The sequence below is a fragment of the Periplaneta americana genome, chromosome 3, assembly GCF_040183065.1.
Source record: "Periplaneta americana isolate PAMFEO1 chromosome 3, P.americana_PAMFEO1_priV1, whole genome shotgun sequence".
NCBI classification, from domain to species: domain Eukaryota; kingdom Metazoa; phylum Arthropoda; class Insecta; order Blattodea; family Blattidae; genus Periplaneta; species Periplaneta americana.
In genome coordinates, this window is record NC_091119.1 from 50,686,723 (window position 1) to 50,705,801 (window position 19,079).

The 19,079-nt window shown below is 35.9% G+C and overlaps 1 protein-coding gene across 1 annotated transcript in view; it reads left to right on the forward strand.

The window, feature by feature from the left end:
- Positions 1-19,079, forward strand: part of LOC138697021 (alkaline phosphatase, tissue-nonspecific isozyme-like) — a 790,521-nt gene that overhangs the window by 38,091 nt on the left and 733,351 nt on the right. The gene's annotated exons all lie outside the window — the stretch shown is intronic.

Here is a 19,079-nt window from a genome sequence, read left to right on the forward strand (position 1 = left end):
ATTTAGCCTTACAAAAGTAATCAATAAACTAATCAAAACAATATTACAGTACAAAGCAAAGTTACCTAGGTACTATATCTGTTTTAATTGTAACTAATATTACATAACAAAACTCTTATCGCGTTATGCTTTTAAGGTGATATTTGTGAGCAACTTCCTATCATCAGAATATTAAATTACTTTCTCGAAATGTGCTGAAGCTATAGAACTGACATTTTCACAACACATGGGCACATATCTTTTACTTATGATGTAACAGTAGTTGCTTTGCTAATTCATTTCCTTACAAACAATTTCCATGCAAATATTTTTAAAAATTTCAATACACTGTCTTCAGTAATACGTGTATACGGTATATTAGATCTACGAAAAAAATTCTGTAAGGCTACTAAATAAATAGGCCTATACCTGAAAATTTCACTTTTCTATACCAAAAGTTGATAAAATATTTCTTTTGAATAAAAAAGTCAAACTTGTGAAAAATGAGCATTAAAACTAAAACTTACATTCTTATAATGCACTTATACTTCTCAGGCAAATCTAAAAATTAACATGGATACAGTTTTAATAAGTTATCTTCCCTTTATTATTGAATCAGTGCTGGCCATCCCTGAATATAGCTCGACCAAGCGGCATATACCACCTCTTTCGTCTGTCTCTTTCCTTTCCGCTGCAAAGCGCTCAGGCTCTCCTGGGCTCTAAAGCGCGCGCTTGCTCCTGTGGGCATCAATTGACATGCCTGTATTAATTGTTACAGAGATATTTGGCTGTCTTAAAATGAGATATATTTATTCCACTAGTGGTTATTAACAAATTATTGTGTTTCCAAAATTAATTTTGATTTTCTTTTATGCGGTTTATAGCAGAATTTAACTTAGAATAACTAAACTATACTTTGTCTCCATGTTATTACAGAATAATAGTATGTTGTCCTGAAATGATGTTATTTATTCCATAACAGTATGGTACAGCTTCATTGGACTATCTTGAAATCTAGAAATGAAATACTTTCTTCCTCAAGTGACTTAGATAGTTTTCTTCAGTATCAAAAGATGAAATATCGTTTGTATGTTCATAGCACACGATATGTTAAACAACTCAAGAGAATAGTGTACGCTATCGTCACACAGTATACAATGTCAGAATAGAACAACACGTTCCTAAGAAAAGAGCATATAACAGAAAAATAGCATGCGTTAATATATGTAATGACTAGTGATGAAACCTTTCTTTCCATGGACACGAGGTTATCTACGCTTCAACCATACAGTGTCGGTGTCTTTGAACTTTGCACAGCGGTCAGATGTAAACAAGAGCAGGCATACAAGCAAAGTATACTTCGGTGGAACATAAATGTTGCGCACTAGCCTACCTATTCGGAACATGTGAGGAGTATTGAATCAAAAAGAGCACAGTCCATCCGTAGAAAAAATACTGTTTGAAACGGATTCCCCCTATTTGTATAGCAATAAATCGAACTGTGAAATCCGTTTCTTTCAGAAAGCGCTCCTTTAGACTGTGAAAGAAACGGATTTCGTAGGTCGATTTATTGCTGCAGAAATAGGGCCAATCCATTTCAAACAGCATTTAATCTGCGGATGGACTGAGCTCGTTTTGATTCAGCACCCCTCATTAGAAATGAAACTTAACCAATGTAAAGTTGTTACTCTTGGTAGGCTAGTTCTTTATGGAGTGTACAATTAAACTAAAGCCTACATACAGTATATTAGAATGACTTAATATGTAATGTAATGACGATGAATAAGCTTAATCACGTGTTAAGTGGTGACTTCATCTTTATCATCTGATCAGTTGCAATATACAACGCGATATTTTTAAAGGTGTCAAAAGTGAATCTTCTTCTTATTTGCCCGAAACAATATTGAAAAACTTCTCTCGACGCCCCATGAAGAAATAGGTGTAAATGTAAAACACTGCACATAATTATTCAATATATAATTCCTTTTGTTTTTTTTTTTTTTTTTGTGACCTCCTAAAACATTTCTTACATTTCCGCGTCACAGTTTTTGGCGTGTGGAATAAGTAATGGAAACGTTAAGTGTGAGTGTTTTACATTTGCCGCGGTCAGTCTGGCAACTGTGTTTGGCAAATGGCTGATGTGACGTGTATAGGAAGTGGTACCATTCTCAACTGCACTAGTAACATGCTCACATACTGGGCACTATATATCTAGGACACACGCCAAAAACGCTGGCGCCAGCGTATACCACAAATTGCAGAATAACCAAGATTTTTGTCTAAGACAGTTTTTAATTTACGCTGCACTTTTTCTGAAACTGGTCCTAAAACTGTTCTCTTCATTTTTACAGACACATTATCTACAAGTTTTAGGGCATCTGACAGTTGACTATTTGTTGATTCCAGTTAAGCAATAGTATTCGATAAAATCTGAAAATTATTTGCAACAAATGTAAGATCGTCCTCAAGTTGTTTGGAAGTGAGGGATTTTGCGTTTTTCATCTTAATAACACTGCACTACAGGTTAGAAATTGATTCGTTCACTTACTACAACACTGTACACGTAGCACCACAGTTCATCATTGTACAGAAAACAATTCTTTTCTAAATTCCTTCCCTCTGACGTCATGTTCAATACTCGAGTCACATATACGTTGGTATCGTATTTACGAAGGAGTTGTTTCATCTCTAGTAATTAATATAATACGCTTGACATTCGTAAGGCGTGAGTTCTGTGCCTCATATTTTAGAATCATGTGGGGACATGGAAAGGAAATATTACGGTTAGCTCTGTCACCCAAGAACGTAATCTTTCATATGCCACAATTCATTTCTCTTCTGAAGAAAGTCATGGTGTATGGTTCTATCGGCCTAAATCAGAGCCGATCAAAACTCGAACGGCTGTAATTACACGTGAGAGACAGCCTAAGAAATACGGAGACGGGGGAGAGGTACTTGGCATGAAAACTACAACCAGTGGCGGTTCGTGCACATGCTGAACTGAACATTCCATAGCTCATTTCCTGTCTATCTCTAAGTAGAATGTGTTTTATTTATAATCAAGCAGTTTATTCATTCATCTCGATAGCTTTATTGCAAGGAAACAAATCGTTCTATATTAATTCATGAATAATTTAATAAGGAAAAAAACAGACCTCATTTGTAAGATCTCTTAAAAATATAAGAAAACCCCTTTTTTAACAGATAAATATATTAACTTAATTATTGAAACAAACCTTTAACCTTCAAATTATTTTTTGTGCATCTTTCTGAAAAGGAAACGAAGTCCGGCTGAATGTTACACACGGCAATTCTCAACTGCGTCTGTAAGGCGGGACTTGCTTTTGTGTTTAATAAGTGTAACTTGTGAAAACAACTGTTAACATAAGTATAATAAAAATATGCTGATATTTTAGCAGCAAACGTTTTAAGAATAGGATAATGAAGTTTAATAGCTCGTTCCATTCTTACAATGCATATAATATTGAATCAGTTGTTTTATAATATTAAGCTATTATTAAATGAATTACTAGTAAATAACTGATAATAGGTAAACTCATCTAAAGATTAAAAAGCTTAAACTTGATATGTAGCCTACACGTCGTTCCATAATGTCTGACAGGAGATGTAAACATTGTCTCCAGAGAGGGGCGGGGGAAGTATAGGCCTAATTGCTATTCAACCAATGGCAGAGTCTCATTCTAACTAGTCTTGAATTTGGGCGCGGGTACAATGCGTCAGACCGCCCAACCTCAAGATAAACGTAGAATGAGATCTCTGCCATTGGTTGAATAGCAATATTATACTTCTCTACTCCTCTGCAGGCAATGTTTACGTCGCCTGTCAGACATTATGAAACGGAGTATAGTAATTTTGTCCTTCAAGGAAAGAGACTTTAAAAATTTCATGCACGCAGAGAAGAATAAATTTATAAAATTTACTGATCAATAATAATAATAATAATAATAATAATAATAATAATAATAATGATAATGATAATAATAATAATAATAATAATAATAATAATAATAATAATAATCCCTTTTATGTCTGTGTATTCGGTGTGACTTGTAATGCCTTTTGCTGCTTCTAAATAATCTAATTAAATCGTTGGGCAAAGGAAAACAAAATCTTTCCTCTTCTGATTCCTTATGAAACCTACTGTTCCTGCTTGTAGAGCGACATGATACCGCCACTGCTTGTTTTCAGTACGTGAATGGGACAGACAGCAATGTACAGTAAACTCTCCTTGTCCGTTTGAATGTTTGTGACTACACGATGTAATCACGATACCAGTTTTGGTCACCGCTGGCCTCAGTGGCGGCTCGTGAACTTGTGGATTGGGGGAGCTGCAGTAGATTTTGGTACATACAAATTTCACTTCTGATATCATTACTAATAAGTATAGGGCAAAAATAAAGGCACTACGTATCGAAAAATCAGAACTTCCTGACTTTGGAGATGTCTGTGGCATTATTTGCCATAATCGCTAAAGAAAAACTAATACCATCGATTTTAGTCTGAATTTCAAATCGGCAGACACTCAACATGCATCTACCAGTTCATCCTGAATTGTTTTAGAATTACCTTTAAACAGTGGCATGTTTCAAATGATTTTTGAGAGGCTCTTTTAGGTTACTCAAGAAGTGTAGCAACCCATGAAATACACCAGGGTTCTTCGAATCGTTTTTTCATCATGTCCCCTAAGGGGAAGTTCATATTGGCACAAAATGTGATACAATTAATATTTTATAAAATAATTTCACGATTTTTTCTCACTTCTTGATTATGTTTGAGAATTTTTGTCCTGTTCGCTTCATTTAATTGCGCAGCAATATTAGCTTCGCCTAACATAGCCAATGAAACAACATTTTTCAGACGAGACTGCGAAGATTTGTGCTTTTTAATTTTTAGAGGCAAATGTCCTAAATCTGTCACACCACTCCTAGTCCATGCAGGATCACCACCGAAGAGGAGGTAAGGAAAACAAAATACAGAATTTTTTTTTTGTTCACATCCACGTAACCACAAATGCTTAGCGTAAATTTCATTGTTACACTTCCTTACATATATGCACTATTCGGCTGGATGAAGCTTGAGTAAGATTTAAGTCGGGTAACGGACGACCCTTTAATTTCACTTCATTACGTCAATCTTCTCCGCAAGGCAAAGTTGAAAAAAATAAAATTAATATTCTGTAATTCACACACACTCATGCTTGCAAATTTGCACTGGTTAAGTTACGGTACTAAGACGTCACACCAAAGCAATACTCAGATATACTGATGGTCAACAATTTTCTAAAACTGGAAAAGAAGTCTCTTTCGTATTTTACGTGCTATATCAAAAGGATCCTACTCGTGCAATCATTTTGAGTTACGGTAAATATTAGGGTCTGCTGGAGGCTGGATATATACGTAATAATAAGGCAAACTACAATATTAATTTCGTTATATTATCTCGATAAGATTCTACAACAATAAGTATGCGAAGAAAAAATAAATATGTTGTCATTAAGTTTCAAGGGAATATAGAATCCATTTGACGTAGCATTACAATAGCGGTGTGGGAGTGGAGGAAAGATCTTCCCTTGTGGCCTGGCTCTGCAAGCCACTGCAGCGAAAGATGGGTTTTAAACAGCGGCAGTTTCCCTCTGCTTCCCTTCACCTCTCTATCCCCTGACTAAGAGCGTATTCTGAATCTCACCGGTGAGCAATCCGATGGCATCACGTTGTTCCGAATTCCACCGATGACGTCATTGATGCTCCACCGGTGTCGCACCGGTGCCATCAACTTGCAGAGGTGGTGGCAGTCTCCATCAGCCGCCATCATGAATCTGATTGGTTCTTGTATAGGGCGGGAATTCGCAGACGAATGACATCGTGCACTGTTGTGTCATGGCGGTGTGTTCTGCTTTAGTTCTGCTGTATTGTTTGTAGTGAGCACAACGTAAAAACAATATGTTAATGGCTTATGAGCGAACATGTCAACGGACCAGTTATTACTACCGGTTCAAGAAATAAGTTCTTTATGCTCTCTTTTCTTTGAACGAGATGGGAGTACGAAAATTTCGCAAAATTTTGCTAGCGTAGCACAGACAACAACTTGTACAGTCGCCATGACAGCCATCGATCCTTCCAGCAGTTTTGTTCCTTATTTCGCTGCAACGTGACGTCATTGATGCCACCGGACCGGTGAGATTCGGAATACGCTGTAAGCAAGGCAGACTCTCTATGAGCTGTCCTACCCTGTAGATCCCAGGACGATTTTGAATGCAGTGTCAATTCCAGTACAGTCGATGCGCAAAAAGATTATCCATAAGATAATAGTACATATACCCGGCCAGATGAAATATAAAGCAATTTACCAATAAAAGCTGTAACAATTATTCTACAAATTAAAACAAATATTATTTTTATTTTCCTGTCAAAGCAGGGAGTGCTGCAGCTCCGCAGCTCTTAGGACGAGCCGCCCCTGGCTGACCTAGATAGATAATTCTTCTCGACTGGGTTAAGCATACAAATCTGAGATGTGTTAAATAACACGGACGACCAGAAAACATGAAATGTACGTAACTACGTCAAATTTTCGAAATTGAGTTTTTCAGTAATGATGCTTTTACCATGTAATGCCCCTCAAATTCTGGAGATATGAACTTTTGAACTCTCTATTAGTACTATTAATTTCTCTTTGATTGTGCAGAAATCATATATGAGCCCCCGATTATAACTCCGAGGGACGGGGAGAAGTCTATCCGCATTGCAGGCGACCAATGAGGGAGTGTTACAACTACGAGCGAATTCGATTTCATCGCCCGACATTGCAATACTCCGGGTAGAGCGAAACGGTTTCCCTTAACCTAATTTCCAGTTAATGCACAACTCTCTCATTTACACGGATTTGATGCTGATACAGTGGAAACAAAAATTCTCCCCCAGCCTCAGCATAACTCACCCCCAACACAATTTACATCCAACCTCCTTAACTACTGTAGAAAATCCTCAAAGGTTCACTTTTAAGAGAGATTATAAAATAATTTTTCACTCCCACCATTTGAGTTAATGAAATACGTCGCTTTTAAGTGCTGCGGCATTTTATACATCGTTGAGAATGGAAGAGAATGAAGCTGTAGGTACTGATAGGGGTGCCCATTCTTGTATTAAGTGGGCAGGATGTAAGCTGTAGATACTGACAGGGGTGCCCGTGCCTGAATTCATTTTAGGACAGATTTTAAATTCATTTTCTTCTATTAATTTTCTTAACTCCTATTTTTCAATGGGTTGTTTGATATTTAGCATTACATTAATATAACACATAGTACTAACAATAAATTCGGGGAAAACATTTAATATTATGACATATGTATACTTACTTACTTACTTACTGGCTTTTAAGGAACCCGGAGGTTCATTGCCGCCCTCACATAAGCCCGCCATTGGTCCCTATCCTGAGCAAGATTATTCTCCATTATCATATCCCACCTCCCTCAAATCCATTTTAATATTATCCTCCCATCTACGTCTCGGCCTCCCCAAAGGTCTTTTTCCCTCCGGCATCCCAACTAACACTCTATATGCATTTCTGGATTAGCCCATACGTGCTACATGCCCTGCCCATCTCAAACGTCTGGATTTAATGTTCCTAATTATGTCAGGTGAAGAATACAATGCGTGCAGTTCTGTGTTGTGTAACTTTCTCCATTCTACTGTAACTTCATCCCTCTTAGCCCCAAATATTTTCCTAAGCACCTTATTCTCAAATACCCTTAGTCCCTATTTCTCTCTCAAAGTGAGAGTCCAAGTTTCACTACCATAAAGAATAACCGGTAATATAACTGTTTTATAAATATATGTATGTGTGTACAGTATGTATTTAATAACACTACAATTGGGTATACACCAGGTGGCAGTGATATATAATATACAATAATACCATTATAATTATACAATAATTACAGCAATGAAATAAAAATAAAAAATAAATAAATAAAATAAAATAAACCTAAATGTATTTCTAACTATAAATAAATAGATGCAATAAACATAGGATTATAAATAAAAACTATTCTATAATAACGCCTACAATAAGCAAAAGTAAACCTAACTTATAAGTACTTCTATTTCACCCAACTATTAAAAATTTAAGTAATTATTATCACATTAATTAATTGCAAATCAACTTAATTAAATAACATCTTATTTAATTACATATCACCTTAATTTATTTACATATCATCTTAATTAATTACATATCAACTTACTTAATTACATGACACAACTTAGATATTTTAAACTGCACCTACAATTACATTTTCAGTCTAATCTTCTCAACCTTTCCTTAAATGTATTGATTTTGAGAGGACCACCCTGAAAGATTGCCGCAGGTAAGCTATTCCAGTTTACTATTGTGCGGTTAACACAGGAGAATTTTGCCACGTCCTTTCTTTGTTTTCTGCATTTAAACTTCTTAATATGATATGATCTAGCGACTAAGCTATAGATTAGATAAATGGCTTAGTTGTTTGGACTTTTTCCATTGGTAATTTTCAAAATTGTAGCACAACATTTCGAAGAGTGGATCTCTCTTCGTCGTCAAGTAAAAACCTACTGTGAGGTTCGTTACAAACAGCTAGCCTGTCTGACTGATCGACGACCGTCAGGTCGGTGAGAAATACAAAGACGGAACACACGATGTCATAAGCTGTTGTAACGTGAACTGTATACAGGGTGTATCAAAAGATCAGGGCAATCCTTAAGGAGATGATTCAGGACCTTATTTGCAACAAAAAGCCTTAATACACTTCTTCAATATTCATCCCCGTTTCCGAGTTACATGAATATCACGTACTGTATCTATCCCCATTTGATTCCACACCTAATGGATCTGTCTGCTTGACAGAAGATAGGCTAATTGTTAGTTGTCTAGAGCAGACGCTCAAAATGGCCCCCTCTCTCACGAACACACGCTTCAGCACGCCGTCTGACCTCTCGCTGCACATTATCCAATCCGTGCTGGGGTCTCCATTTCAGCCGTGCAAATCTTCGTAACGACCTCTTCCCTGCTGGCCATCTCCGTTTGGTACACTTTCTCCTTCATGCAGCTCCAGAGAAAGAAGTCCAATGGTGTTAGGTCTGGGAACCTGACTGGTTAGGCAATGTGACCACACTTTCCAATCCATCTACCTGGAAAATTGTAATCTAACCATTGGCGTACTTGAAGTCTGAAATGTGCTGGAGCACCGTCTAGTTGATACCATAATTTCCAGATATAGAGGGTAGCTGCGAATATATTGAATAAGTAGTCGAGGACAGCTGATAAGGAGTAGTCCTCCAGCTTAGGGATTGGGAGAAGGGTTAACAACCCATCACCATAAAAAAATAACTTGTTACGAAACTCCAAAATAAGCCTCGGAATGGGACTGATTCTCTGACACTACGACATGCAGTACATAAATAAATAATAACATACATAAATAATTAAACAAATAGATACATAAATATTTAAGTGAATGAATTAATTAATTAATGAATAAACATATATGAATAAATCAGTAAATAAATAAATAAATAGAGAGCCAAATATATAAATGAATTTAATTATATAAATAAATTTAATTAGATAAATAAATAAATAAATAAATAAATAAGTAATAAACATTACCTTAAACATTCCAGCTATATCTTTAATACTTGCGCCTTTTCTTGGCGTTGAATATTTTTACTTTGTCAAAAATACTTATAAAATGAACTTCTTTTGACACGATGCCTTACCGGTATGTGGAGGCTTGAATTCTCTTCATTGCAGACCACGTTGTAATGTTTTCTACTTTCTTTAGATACAAACACATTTCACTAAATCGGCGGAGTAGTGTAGAAAGATTTCGTACTACGTAGTACAGAACGAGTCGAATCTCCATTAAACCCTCTCTAACTTCTAAGGGCGCGCTTACTCCTGTTTGAAAAATAATACATCGCGTGTGATAGGTGGCCTAGATATTGAATACAAATTAAGCCTTGGACCGAATAACGGTCTATGTTACAATCTGCTAACTGTGCAGGAGCACCAAAAGTGTTACATCGTAATTCCGCTCATAAATTTACTATCGGACGGGCAACATAGACCGTTATTCCATCAATATGATTTGTACACTAAGCGAAGTATACGATTGTATGTTATTGAAGGTCATATTACACATCAGAGATGTTTGTAAAATTTTTAAGTCCATACAAATGCTACTGGGAAATAAGACAATAAACAGTTTTATATAATCAGAATATTAAAAAATTCGTATACAAAATCAATAAAAGGGTTAAATTATGAACAAACTTATTACGGAATTTATTTTTAAATGCTGTATTACTCGTAATATGAATTAACACCATGAGATTTATTAAAGTTGTACTCAGTGTTATATTATGAATAGACGTACAATATTGATCAAACAATAAGTCAACACTATTATTAGAAAATAACTGAGTATTGAGATGTAGGGACACCATTAAATTAATGAAAGTTGTAACAACAACAAATGAATAAAGAAAATTAAATATTACAGTTGAGAAATTGTTGGGGGATGGAATTTGAACCCCAGTCCCGTATATTTAGTATCTATCTCGACAGATGGCTTATCTGTTAAGTATAAATTTTATTAATAATGAAGACAATAACAATCACAGTTTTTAAATGCTGACTGTAAGAGAATAATATATTTTAAACAGCTCCTTTCTGATATCAAGAGTAAACTGCGAGCACATCTCCTTACAAGATTTTCCACAAATCTGTTCCTGAAACGAAATACCTTGATCAAATTGTAAGATAAACTATAATCGCAAAATACAACATATATCAACTAACACTAGGTAAAGTGTAAATTAAAATACAACTAATAAAATACTGCAAAAATAACAGACAGGAACTTACATTACTTGGGGGATCTTTCGCACTAACTTGCGACTTCGTCTTCCTTGTTGTATACTCAAGACCACTATCTCTCAGCGACTTTCGTGACACATCATCATCATCCTCCTTGCATGTATTGGGCCTAGTAGCCTAGGTACGGCCTAGTTGGGCCGTAACGGTCTCTTGCCAACGCTTGAACGGTCTGCCCAAGGATCTCTTGCCCACAGGATGGTAATTTAAAATTTGGCGTGGAATTCTAGAAGGAGGTATTATGATGATATGTGATCTCCAGTTTTGCCTGTATTTCTGTAGGTATTCCGTAATCGGTTCAATCTGCAGTTCTTTCATAATGTCAAAATTTTTAATGTGATCCATTCTCGTGTATCCCGCTGTACGACGCATAAATCTCATTTCTGCCGCCGTTAATCTTTGTGAATCAATGTTACGAATCGTCCAAGCTTCACTACCAAAACAGAGTATAGGTCTGGCCAATGTTTTATAAATTCTGGTGAGCGTGTGTTTTTGTACTAAGGTTGGTTTGAATATCTGATTAATTATCCCCATTGCTCTGTTGAATTTAATAATTTTCTCATTCAAATCCTTTTCTTCTTCATATGAAATTTGGTAACCGAGATAACTAAAATTTTTTACTTGTTCGATGATCTTATTATTGATGCAAATTTTGCTACGGACTGGTTCCTTTCCTAAAAAAGCAATCACTTTAGTTTTGTCAGTTGAAATTTCCACATTGAAACTTTCTGTCATTTGATTTAAGTTGTAAACCAAACACATATATCCACTTATTTATATTAATTTGTCTGGATCCTTTTTTTTTTAGATTTATTTAGCTGGTCAATAGGTCTATCTACCGTAGAAATCGTCACTGTCTTGCAGTCGTCCATTTTACATAATAAATTAACCGAAACCTGATACACAGAGTTCAAGTGTCCAGTATTCGTAAAGAGAACAAACTCCCGTGAAATAACTCCCGATACGATGTAAACAACTGGATACGCTAGAAGTGTCTAGTGACATAGACCGTTGTTCCAACCAAGAAATCCATGGTTGTAACTCGTATAAAAGCGCCTCTGATACAGATATTGAAAAACAATTTTTGTGACAGCTGTGTAAGACTATACAGAGCATTATTCTATTAAAAATTCGATTTTGAAAAATTGTAACATAGACCGTTATTCAGTCCAACGCTTCAAATATTCTGTCAGTTCGTCGTTAACGAATTTGCAGCCCTGTGTGCTGCATCAATGTTTTCGGATTCATGTTTGATTCAATCCACGCCGTCGGCCGTGTGCATAATGAGGGACATTGAATTGCAGCGGGCTTAATTAACTTTGTGTGTATGATACCAGGAGTCTATTGTGGCTCTTGGCGCTATTGCAACAATAGTTTCCCGGAATAATGTGGACGAAAATTCAATACAACATCTACAAGTAGTGAAAGAGTACGTAAGCTGCATACTTCCGGTGAGCGAAATCGAAGAGAGCTTCTTTGTCTGTATTTTCACGATTTGTTGTGTAATTCCTGTGTCATTTAGAGAGAATAGTCTGTACGTATAATAGTCATGAGAGTAAAATCACTTTCTGTCTTTCATCCTGTCTGCATATTCACTATATGTGACTATTATGGAATACATGCGTCATTTAGAATAAACAAATACTTATTCATGAAAGTGAAATCCAACAGAGCCTCCTTTCTCTATGCCCTATCTTTTCATAATGTAATATAAAAAGACACCTAATTATCTGTAGTAATGTCACGAGAGGTCTGAGATTTATCTGGGAAAGCTAAATACAGGTTTAACAATGTTAATTATATGTACTGCACTTTTCTCTTATTATTATAACGTAAATACATGTTCATTATCTGCTGAAATCCCTATTTCATTTACAATTTTATAATATAATTACAATAACCTGATACATTAATTAAATGAAGAATTGTTGAAAACGCAGTTATCAAATCTGAATGAAGGAATGTAATTTTTTTCAGATAGCCTACAGTAGACATGAAATTAGAAGATGAAGATGTAGATGTTTTGGTTTTTATATGCGATGTTGTTACATAAATTTGAACACCTGACTTTCTATTTATTGTTTAATTTCATTCAGAAAATACAAGTTTTATATGCTACAATTATAGGTTAAGTTACCTGTGGGAGCAGGACCAATATCAGCTGTGCCTTAATTCGACTTACTCAGTGCTACAGGAAAGCATTTTTTTATAGCTCGACAAACGCATTCTCGCTGTAGTGTGTAACGGAACTAAAACTGCATCTACACAGTTCAATATTCCAATCGCGTATGCGTACAATCTGGGAAGAATATTGAAAGAATCAAGTTTAAAAGTTCAATTAAGATGCATGAAGATTTTCTGTCTACATGGTGCGCCGTTTTGAACGTCGTCTTCACTGCGTAAATATATTAATTAATATTACATATCAATCTTGCATTCATTGCTTTAAGGCTGAAAGAAAAGTTTAACCGTGTAGTTGCATATTAATGTATTCATGATCATCAATTTACGGAGAAATAGTTGGCGACAACGACTAAACAAAAGAACGACCATGCGATAAATTTATAGCGATAAATCTAGCTTCAAAAATTATCGCAAAGTGTGACTGTGATTGGTTGGAATTCAAAATATCATTACACTTCATTGGTCGAAAATGGAATGACGTCATAGAAATGAAATAGCCTAAAATATAATCAAAATTTACATATAGGCTAAGTTTAATGGAAAGAGAAATATCAGGGTGCAACAGAATAACTATTCCTAATTTCGTATGTAATTAAATATTTTTTTCCTCAATAAAATAATGTCCGGAAATGCCTCGTTTTCAAGTGATAGTGATATGAAGGAAAAAATGAGAGAATCTCAACTTGGAAAGGTAAGCCACCGGCGTACTCGGTCAGCTAAGGCGATCCGGAGTTGCGTTCGGACGCGAGTTCGATTCCCGCTTGGGCTGGTTACCTGGTTGGATTTTCCCCAACCTTAAGACAAATGTCAGGTAATCTATGGCGAATCCTCGGCCTCATCTCGCCATCAATATCACCAATTCCATCGACGCTAAATAACCTCGTAATTGATACAGCGTCGTTAAATAACCTAGTAAAAAAAAACTTGGAAAGTTACTTTGTTTACTTTCTATAGTTACACAGTAAATTTTGTATCTAATATCTAGGGCCGTGACATCGGCATATTGGTATTAGTCTGAGGTGGACATACGACGCCGGACAGAATGTAGTCGACCTGTTTCAAGTACAGGCAGCGGAAGCGAATTTGACACTCGCTTAAGCAAGCACATTCCGTGTTTTGTATACGATCATTGTGAATTATAAAATCAAGACAATACAATAATTGTATATATAAGAGTTAATATCGGAAAGGTCTAAAATGCTGCTGAGGTTGAGAATAATTGTTGGAAATCATACCTAAATTGTAAAAAATGTGGTAAAACATAAGTCTGAAAAGATGTTTTTTTTTGTAACACACAAAAAAAAAACGGTGGTTTCAATTCATTATGGTAAATTGCAAAAGTTTTTTCAGATTGAAAGTGCGATTGCTATAAACTTGTAGAAATGGATTATGTGAAATATTTTACATATGCGCTCTTGGTTTCAGCAGATGTTGAACGCAGTTTTTCCGCATACAAGGTTACACCCGACACTTGGCGGTGATTTTTATTTTAAACTTTGAAAATGAGTGTCGTTGTTCATTGCAGCAGGAACCGAAACCAAGCAAACAAATGCAAGAAAAGTAAGGCACGGAATAGATGTGATAAATAAATTAAAGTAACAGTTAAATATGGGAAAAGCAAAATTGTACGCCATATACGTTTTCGGCATTCTAAAACTGTAATGCATAACTCCAAATAAAAAAAAAACATATTTTTAAACTTATGTTTTACCACATTTTTCACAATTTAAGTGTGATTTCCAACAATTATTCCCAACCTCACCAGCATTTTAGACCTTTTATCGTTACCTAGCAACTATTTTCTTCCAGGGCTAAATAATTACATTAATTTTAAATGAATTTTCTTAACAGTGTAGGTTTGCACATTGGAAAAGATGAATATTTAGGCAAGCGTAAGGTTTGTAACAACGAATTCAGTGGTGAATATGGTATTTCTAAACATTTCATCAGAAATGCATGACTCAGAGAATGGAAAAACTTACTTACTTACTTACTTACTGGCGTTTAAGGAACCCGGAGGTTCATTGCCGCCCTCACATAAGCCCGCCATTGGTCCCTATCCTGAGCAAGAGTAATCCATTCTCTATCATCATATCCCACCTCCCTCAAATACATTTTAATATTATCCTCCCATCTACGTCTCGGCCTCCCTAAAAGTTTTTTTCCCTCCGGCCTCTCAACTAACACTGTTGTTGAAAATGTTAAAGTGCAGTGATAAATACGTATGTAGGAAGCTCTGAAAATGTATGTATGTTAAACGATGGATAATGAGGCAGTAATATGTTAAGGAACAAAATACATATGAATTTAGATATCAATAAAATTTATAACAAACTTTGAAATTTAAATATTTTATCACATGTGATGCCATCTTTTGAAATTTGTGCTTTACAGTTAATAGTAAACAGGTGGAAAAATCTATGAGGCAGAACTACTATTAAGTCATTAAATTAATAATTTGGCATAACATAATATTACTGCTACAAGACCTTCAGAAAGACGCCAGAGAAACGTGATGTAGGCCTAATTTATTGTAGAGCGAGATGCATATTGTTTTGTACTTGGAAACCTGTACCTACAGTATGTTTTTTTATTAAAATTATAATTTTGAGATTCATATTTTATTCAATTGCATATAACTTAAAGTGATAAGTTTTATTCCTTTAAAACATTTTTCATTTATTATTATTATTTTTTTTTTGTTATGAAAATGTCAACTCTGTCCATGAGAGGTCTGCATCGGACGTTTTCGCTCGAGCGCCAAGTAGTTCATAGCATAATCCGATAGGTAGCGCACATGTATGATGGGTAAAATTGTCGCGAGCGATAAATCCTCGAACGGTATAAGCCGAGCGTTAGACATTCGTTCTTGTTGCAGTGATGAACTGTGTACTAACATCATAGATGTTTATCATTTCAAAACTTTGCAGTGTTTAACTAACCTCTCTATAGTACAACTACAAAACTTGCTTTAAAATGTAATATAAATGTTGTAGGTAAATGTTCCCCCCCCCCCACACATGAGTGATTTCGTTTTTGCCATATCTGATAGACGTTATTGGATGTAAATGTAATTATAATTATAAACGGAGAACACAATCAAGATAATGCAAGATATGTATCAAGTTTTCTAATAATAATAATAATAATAATAATAATAATAATAATAATAATAATAATAATAATAATAATAATTAGTGTATCAATATTTGCGTCTGTAACAGTTGTGCAGCATGGTTATTCGTTTTATTATATTTTCTGTGACGTTATCTCTGTACTAATATTATTAATTTACTGCTATATAAGCTTAATAATATTTTGTAAAAAGTTTCTACATTGTCGCAGTATATAGGCGGAACACTATGTATCGACTTATCATATTATATATGTGGTAAATCAAATATTGAATAATTATTAATTAGGAATAATTTACTGTATATCGAAGTTTTTCAAACTATTTTATTTATAACTTCATGTTACTGTTTTGGTACGTTCCATTAGACGTTTGTCATAAACGTAGAAAATAAAGCCTTATTTTTACCGTGTGAGCAAAACATGTGTATCTTATCTGTCGCCTTCCATACAAGATAAGACATCTCGGTGAGATGACCTTGTACTGTGCTTCTATTTATTACTAGTGTATCAAGACCGATCTTATCTCGCTCGAGCGTGAGACATTCGACCGAGTTCAAGCGAACAATTTAACTCCAATGCAGTACTCTGCTGTCCATATTTATATCACTTGTTCTTTAAGACAAAGCGTAACTACCGGTTTATGGATAAAGAGTGTCCCTCCTTGGTAAATCTAAAATCTGGCAACCCTGTGTCCGGTGCAGTTCCTGGATAGCTCAGTCGGTAGAGCGTTGGTATACCCGTGATCGATACCCGGCCCCGGAACAATTTTTCCTTGAAATTATTCAAGTCAGCTTCACAGGGAGCTATACCTGAAAGCCTGAATTGTATAACACACACTTATACTTTCGTCAAATCTCGAAATCCATTTTACAGCATCAAAGTGTTTTCTTTATGATTTGCGTCATAAGAAACCAACCATAAGCAGCGAATTGTGAACGCGACCCAGTTACATTTTATCCGTACATTTGCGTATATTGTTACATCGTTCGTCCTGACTGTGGTCAGAGCTGTATTGCTTAGCTATAAAAACTAAACCTACGTCCCTGCTGTGAGATTTATATGTGATGCTTCCAGATATGCAGTCTCCCGAGGGATCCGTAACAAGTAGCCATTTCTTGTGCGCACTATCTGTAACAGATATCTGAAACTGACCTGCAATCTCGCTGTATTCACAGCTTCGGGATTTAATGAAGTATCTTTATGGAACTGTAAAATCAATATGTTTCTTCCCAACTTTTTATTACAGTTTTATTCCCTTCTTCTGTCTACCGCCCTCTTTCCCTCTCCCCAACCCCTGGTATTGAAGAAGCTCAGAATAAAGTTTTGATTTCGTTTATAAAAGAAATAAGACTTGTCAGAAACATGTTGCCTTACTTAAATATTGTATTTTTTGTAATCTATTTCTTTCTACTTCACTGTTTTCTTCCGTATTCGATCCCAGATGCATAATATCAACATATCTATTCTTTTTATCATCGTACCTAACATATTAGAGAGGGTACAAAACTCGCACATTTTAATGCACAGCCCTGTGAAAAAAATAGGAAACATACCATGCAATAAGCGATAAGATAGTATTATACAGGGTGTTTCCGAGGTGGTGTTACAAACTTTCAGGGTTGATGGGGAAGAGCACATGTATAAATTTGAGAGAAGGAACCCTGGTCCGGAAATGACCGAGTCGGAAGTTATAAGCAAAAATAGTTGTGTGGAAATGGAATTGTAATTTAGCACCACGTGCCCTCCTTCCCTTAACCTTTGGAACAGTCGTGGAAAGATGGTATGGACCGGATGTCTCCTACGTGGGTACTCGGCCCGATATAATCTGTGAGCTTGTCTACTGTTCCCATTGGCTCATACGTATTCGAAAATCAAGTCTGCTTATTCCGCTCTCGTGTACTCCTCCATTTCACTAGGACTGATCGACTGGACACTGCAACTTGTACACATACACTGCTGTCTACAGACGTGCATATTAGGACCGACCATGTCCGTTACACATTACGCTATCTGCATTGCTTTAGTGTAGTCCCCATCTCTCAGACAGGGCACTGAATGGAATACTGTACGTAGACAACGTAAACAACGTCAGATGAATACAGTATGTGTAAGATGTACAGATAAATGCACATAAATAAGGTGTACAGAGGAATGAAATTATTTCATATCCACAGGGTTCCTTATCTCAAATTGATACATGTGCCCTTCTCCATCATCCCTGAAAGTTTGTAATACCACCTCGGAAACACTCTGTATAATAGTAATATTTATTAATAAATGAATACAACACAAACACGCAGCATGCAGGTCAATGGCATATAGTAGGGAAGGCAAGACTGTCCTGTGACCTTATCATGTGTCGTGGCTATATCACCAATGGGTATGAAGGAGGAATATAGTTTTTAGTCAGATGAACTTCCGTGTCGGTAGATTCGTATAATATTTTTTTAATATATTATTTTACTACGCTGTATCAACATCTTAGATTATTTAGCGTCTGAATGAGATGAAGGTGATAACGCTGGTGAAATGAGTCCGGGGTCCAGCACCGAAAGTTACTCGCATTTGCTCATATTGGGTTGAGGGAAAATCCAGGAAAAAACCTCAACCAGATAACTTGCCTCGACCGGGATTCGAACCCGGGCCACCTGGTTTCGTACCCAGACGCGCTAACCGTTACTCCACAGGTGTGGACTTCGTATAGTATTAACCGTCATGAAACAAACTCTCTTTCTGGTAGCTCTTTCTTTCCCCTATCGCACAGCTCACATGCCAGGTTTCGCCTCCTCATCTCTACACACACTAATCAATAGGCTTAGCATTCCAGCAACCTAAAGACTGAAGTTAAAGAC